This window comes from Brienomyrus brachyistius, unplaced genomic scaffold (assembly GCF_023856365.1).
Source record: "Brienomyrus brachyistius isolate T26 unplaced genomic scaffold, BBRACH_0.4 scaffold71, whole genome shotgun sequence".
In the NCBI taxonomy this organism is placed as follows: domain Eukaryota; kingdom Metazoa; phylum Chordata; class Actinopteri; order Osteoglossiformes; family Mormyridae; genus Brienomyrus; species Brienomyrus brachyistius.
The window spans coordinates 1421091-1426245 of NW_026042346.1; the positions used below are offsets into that span (position 1 = coordinate 1421091).

The following is a 5155-nucleotide window of genomic DNA, read 5'->3' on the forward strand; positions in this document are numbered from 1 at the left end:
CAGTGCTACATTTCGTTTTATTAGATGTAATCTCTCGGGGTCTGAACGACAAGCCAGGGCCGGGATCAGGAGCTCACGCGCTGCGTAATATTTGCGGCGGCTACGAATGCATTGACGGGTTTTGTCGGAGTAAGCGGGAAATCAGCCAGGATCCAACAGCCAAGACTTTTGGACGTTTGTGTCTCTGCCATGCCCAGGGAACAGACGCTGCTTGCTGGTGGAGGTAAACAGAAAGACGTGTGCAGCATGTTGATGTAGATCTTCTCCAGTCACCCGTTATCCGTCATGATGGGGATGAGACAAGACGCACAGACAGGCTTGACTCACTCACGTCAGTACCTCAGCACCCTCACTGGGGGGGGGGGGGGGGGCTGTCTCTGCATGAGGGTAAACATCATCATGGGTTCCTGCATGCGCTTTTCAGAAACCGGTGTTCTGGTCTGGCTTCTCTTTTTGGGAAGAAATTTTGGATCAAATGTATTTATTCCTTAGTACTTCATCTTTAAAGAAACAAGCAGTGTTTTCGGTTGCTGCCAGTTGCTAATCTGTTTTTGGCTGGAGATCAAACACCATCATCCCCACAAAGGCGGAAATGCAAATAGAAGTGCACACCTGCGTGTGCGCGGGATGCGTGTGTGCCTACATGGGTGTTACAAACCCCAACACCCCCCACCGTTGCCTCCCTGCTGCTCACGTTGTTCCGGGCTCATTTGGAATTCCTCCTTCTTGCCTGAGCCGGCCGCTACATCTCTATCCCTCCTGGGAAGCACCGGAGTGGAACTGACTCCTCTGCTCCGATGCATTTTTATTCCGCTTTCCAAGAAATCATGGCGATGCTTAGCCGCCGCAGAAGATGAGCCACAAAGAATCGCATGCGGATGAAAGGGATGAGGGGGTGAGGGCAGGTCTCCATCAGTTGGCTGCCCCTCTCTGACTTTGATTTCTCTAATTTAATTTCCAGATTGCAGTATTTATTAAAGGTTAAGCCTAAAACAGCTAACATGCAGAAAGAACCGAGAGACAATTTAGGCAAATTAAGTAGCGATTAAAAGAGAAAAAAGGGATTTCTTTGTTCCACACCAGCAATATGATTCAGTTCTTGATGATATGGACATTCAATTATTAGATATATGTATACAAAATGCATAAATAACCAAAATAACAAAATAATTCAATAGCAATAATTATAGAGCTGTATAATTACCATCAGATCGCTGATGGTTTTCTCCCCCACAGACACGCATTCTCCTTAACACCATTTTCTAATAATTTCATCATAGACTTATATTCACTTAGTTAATATTTTATTTATTCATTTAATTTTTCAAAACTATTTTTTCATAATAAATTTTACTTTGAGGTCAATAAAGAATTGTCACAATAAACAAAAATACTGTAGAAAAAATAGCACGGGTAGAATAATAATTATAAGTAATAATAATAAAAAAACAATTGTAATTGTCAGTAGCTTAGGTTGGATTACTTTTCCCCTCAATGAATCGGATTACAGGTCAGAAACAGATTAACAGCATGACAGTACAAATACAGAAATATTGAAATGGTCACTTCTCCCATTTCAAAGGGATTAATCTAGGTTTCATCAATCCAATCACTGGGATCCGGATACATACAGAAATAACATTGTTTATGTAACATCTCCACTCCCACCTAGGGCATAAGGGTAATTTGGTATTAAGAGGAGAATCAAGAGGGGGACACATGGTCATACATCACTTGGTCATACATCACATCCTGTATGTCACATCCTGTATGTCACATCCTGCCACCCGCCATAGCTCAGCAATTTTCTTCGACAAGTCAGGCTGCTGCTGGGACGCAAATGGATCATGGGTGTCAATGGTGTTAAAAGATTAAAATTAAGGAGGGATACATGTTTAAAAGAGGGCAAAATAAGCAACGCAACAGAAATTTTAATTGCAGATGTCATCGTAAAATCTATATCTAGCAACACTTAATAACATTTAATTCTTTTTTTTATTTTCTCTTTTTTTTTTGTTATTTTTTTTTACTAAAAATGGTTGAAGAGCAGATATAGTTTGCATCATCTATACAACAGGCTATAAAACACCACGTTGTCACAGTCCAGAAAGCACATATAGGTGTGTTTGTACTGGATATAAACATATGTTATAAAGATACTTTACGTGCATGGAGTTTTGCAAATCTGTTGCTTTTCAGACACCCCCCTTTCCCCTCCCCCCACCCCGAAAATGCACCAGCCTTGTGTCAAACCAGGCTTTGAATGAAGGCCTTATTACACATCAACATCACTTACTCCTTCAAGTCAGTCTCTTCTGTAGTCAGTAAGAAGTGTTTCCTGTCTGCTTTCTGTGCTGACCACGCCACCCCAGAACAGTCAGGCGCGAGTCAATGCCGCGGCTGTTTTTTCGTTCCTGAAAGTGCGAATACTTTGGCCGATTCCCCCAGACGTAGGTAGCTTGACCGTGTGACTTCCTCCCTGCAAAGTCTCTCTGCTCGCTCCTCCCCATGTTTGGCGATTGTTGTCATTTTGCTTATTTAGGCGTTGTTTTTAAAATGTTTTACATTTTTTTTTTTTCTCGCAACTGTAGAAAACGTCCCCAGCAACACAAACACAGGACAACGTAAATGGAAAACACTGACAGTTTGTGACACTGTTTAACTCCCGCCCCCCCTCCCCACCCGTGAATAGCCCCTCTGAAATGTTTCCAAGAAAGGAGAGAGTGAGATGTCAGCATCCTGCTTGTCGAGCACATGGGCACCATGTCTGCTTTGGAGCCATTTTCTTATGTCATGTTCCAATCGTCCTCCCTCGTCTGCCTTTTTGTCAGTCATTACAGCATTTTTCGGCAGGGAGTTTCATCTGCCGCACCTCATAGTTTAATGTGCTTGAGTACAAAGTCAGATATGTTTTTTTTTTTTATTTTTCTTTATGTCACGTCTTTGATAAAATGAAGACTAAATGTTTTTTTTTTTTTTTCTCTCATTCGAGTTTTGTTAATATACATATGTGGGTCTTCTCATCGCTCTTGAATTGAGTTCCAGGACCGGCAATGGCTCAAATGTGCAGGATCACACATAATATTCCTTGTCCTTGTTCTTCTTGTTCTTGTTGGAGCTCTTGGCGCTGTTGGCCGGCTTCTCCTTGACGACGGTGCCGTTGGACTGCGCCGAGTTGCTGATGTAATTGCGGCTCTCGTCCACGTGGTAGGAGCCCTCGTCACGGTTGCGGGTACTTGTACATGGCGTAGAGGAGGATGAGGATGCAGAGGGCCGCTGCCGCCACGATGCCCACCACCATCCCCGTGGTGCTGCTGGACTCGCGGATCACCTCCGAGGGGGCCCGGGTAACCCCCGCCGCCAGAACCCGTTGGGTTTGCTGGGAAGGGAAACGAGACGGGATGTTCATTCCACAGGAAAGACAATCGTTTCTGCATGAACATTATGGCACTGCTATGAACCACCTCGTACATCTGTCTATCTGAACAAGGACAGTTTAGTATTTAAGAGTTTAACTACCTAATACTCCTGGGTTGAACTACCTGAGACTTATACTGTAGGTTAGACAGCCCAAGGCTTAAGTATTGGACTAACCAAGTGGACTAACCGGCTGCATAGGAGATCAGGGTTTTGACTAAGCTGATAGCCTGAACAAAGCTGCGTGATTCACTTTTAAGAAATGGCTTCTAAGCAACTAAAATCACAGAACAAGTGATCAAATATAGTACTGTGATTTACGCAGTTTACATACTGGATTTGGGCGATCACCTCTGTTTTAAACAACAGAAAGACCTGTTCTACAGATGCATCAGCTTTCGAGGATGATTGAGTGGACCACGGCTAGACTCCCTCATCAAGCACAGCTCCCCAGAGACTCAAAATAAAACAAAACGATGGCTCCATGGAGAGTGTCCATCATTCCTTACCCATAATAACAGACCCAGAGTGCTCGGCATAACCCCACTATTGGTGTTCTCTCCCACACTGACGCCGGAGCGCCTCCCTATATGGACGGCGACACTCAAGCGACTCGCCCGATAATTGAAGCCGTGGGTCCGGTGTAATTACGATGCAGATGGGGGGAGGAGAGGAGTCGTAACACGCACCCTTATTTTTATTCCGATTTAATGAATCCAATAAAGGCCCTTTAATGAACTCTAAATGTTTGATAATGGCATTATATCTGACAAGAATGGGGTTTGGGTTCATTTGCTTCTTGAATGAGAAACTGATTACATATCAGAGACCTCCATTATGTACTAGTACTGACCAAATTGTAATCTCTTTCCCCATCAACTCTGATAGCACTTCGCTACCCCCTTCATCACTCTCTGGCTAATGTCCTCCTCAGATAAAGTGCTTTTCAATCCCTCTGCTATTCTTCCTGTCCACTCCCCCACATCCTCCTTCCCCATCCTGCCCCTTGCTCTCTCTGCTTGCCTAGGAGTCCCCTGACCCCCAGAAGAAGAAGCACCTCGACTGGGTGTAAAAACCACTGCGGGGGGGGGGGGGGGGGGGGGGGGGGAGGGGGGGGGGGGGGGGGAGGGGGGGCTCCCAAGACTATAACCACAGATGCCCCGCATGGGAGATCAAACCAACCACGTTGGAGTTCCCAGATCGTACACCCAGATACCTAATGCTAGTTTCTTCAGCTTCTACACGGTTCTGAATGTGACCTTCCGTGCCCCCCTAAATATTATATAAATATTACACAGCCCCATAAAAAACGAGGGAAACAATGCAGAGTGAGAACACAAACACAGAGGATTGTGGGATACGGAATGTTCAGATGCTGACGCAGTCACATGCACGCTACATGCAAACACACGACGACTTCATAAACACACTGGTGGATAGCTGAAAGCAGGACCCAGACCCCTGTTTACTCTCGACCCTGGGAGGGGTGGGCATTGTAATGTTGCTGTGATCTTCAAGCCAACTCCCAGTGCTTTACCATACAACTATCTGTTTTTTACGGGCAATTAAGCCCCCGTTGGCCTTTTCCCCCATCAAAAGACAGAACCCTACCTTTCCAAGCCATCCCCACCTCTGCTTTGAGAAGAGGTGAATGTGTCTTTCACCATTTTATAACCCAGTTTTTTGGTTCTCAGTTGGGTGGGGGGGGGCTAATACCATTAGTGCTGCCTGTTGAGTC

At 45.0% G+C, this 5155-nt stretch overlaps 1 pseudogene; it reads right to left on the bottom strand.

Moving 5' to 3' along the window:
- Nucleotides 1–2675: 2675 nt before the first annotated feature.
- Nucleotides 2676–3897, bottom strand: LOC125726393 (neurexin-1-beta-like; annotated as a pseudogene).
- Nucleotides 3898–5155: the final 1258 nt, after the last annotated feature.